Consider the following 1275-nt stretch of genomic DNA (forward strand, 5'->3'; position numbering starts at 1 on the left):
AGGCCGTCATCTGGGCCAGCCCGTTCTGGTTCCGGTGCGGGAACAAATGTCGTACCCCCTCAAATACAAGTTTCTGAAGGTAGAGGAAAGGAAATGAGGAGCACAACAACAGGAGACGAGCTGAGTCGAACAGGTTCCATGTAGTGGAAATGCAGCAATAGAGGAATTAGTAAAGAGTCTGGAGTTTCACTGTCACACCCCCCCCCCAAACTGGGCCCAGCGTCATCTGTTCTATTATTAGTACCATTAAGTATCCACCCTTAGCTCTGATGACTGCTTTGCACACTCTTGCATTCTCTTGATGAGCTTCCAGAGGTAGTCACCTGAAATGGTTTCCTAACAGTCTTGAAGAAGTTCCCACAGATGCTTAGCACTTGTTGGCCTTTTGCCTTCACTCTGCGTCCAGCTCACCCAAACCATCTGATCGGGTTCAGGTCCGGTGACTGTGGAGGCCAGGTCATCTGGCGCAGCACTCCATCACTCTCCTCTTGGTCAAATATCCCTCACACAGCCTGGAGGTGTGTTTGGGGTCATTGTCCTGTTGAAACATAAATGATGGTCCAACTAAACGCAGAGGATGGAATGGCATGTCACTTCAGGATGCTGTGGTAGCCATGCTGATTCAGGTTGCCTTCAATCTTGAATAAATCCCAACAGCGTCACCAGCAAAGCACCCCCACACCATCACACCTCCCCCTCCATGCTTCACGGTGGGAACCCAGGCATGTAGCATCCATCCGTTCACCTTTTCTGCGTCGCACAAAGACACGGCGGTTGGATCAAAAGATCTGAAATTTGGACTCATCAGACCCAAAGCACAGTTTCCACTGGTCTAATGTCCATTCCTTGGGCTTCCCGCAGAGTGAAGGCAAAAGGGCCAACAAGTGCTAAGCATCTGTGGAACTTCTTCAAGACTGTTAGGAAACCATTTCAGGTGACTACCTCTGGAAGCTCATCAAGAGAATGCCAAGGGTGTGCAAGGCAGTCATCAGAGCTAAGGGTGGCTACTTTGAAGAAACTAGAATATAAGAGATGTTTTCAGTTATTTCACACTTTTTTGTTAAGTACATAATTCCACGTGTTCATTCATAGTTTTGATGCCTTCAGTGAGAATCTACAATGTAATAGTCATGATAGAAATAGAAAATGCAAAGAATGAGAAGGTGTGTCCAAACTTTTGGCCTGTACTGTAGTTCATACTGTATATGTTCTATTTTCTGTGCAGATGGAAATATAAAAGGACAGTTAATGCAAACACACCTGTTTGGTACTCTT

Source organism: Sphaeramia orbicularis, chromosome 18 (assembly GCF_902148855.1).
Source record: "Sphaeramia orbicularis chromosome 18, fSphaOr1.1, whole genome shotgun sequence".
NCBI lineage: Eukaryota > Metazoa > Chordata > Actinopteri > Kurtiformes > Apogonidae > Sphaeramia > Sphaeramia orbicularis.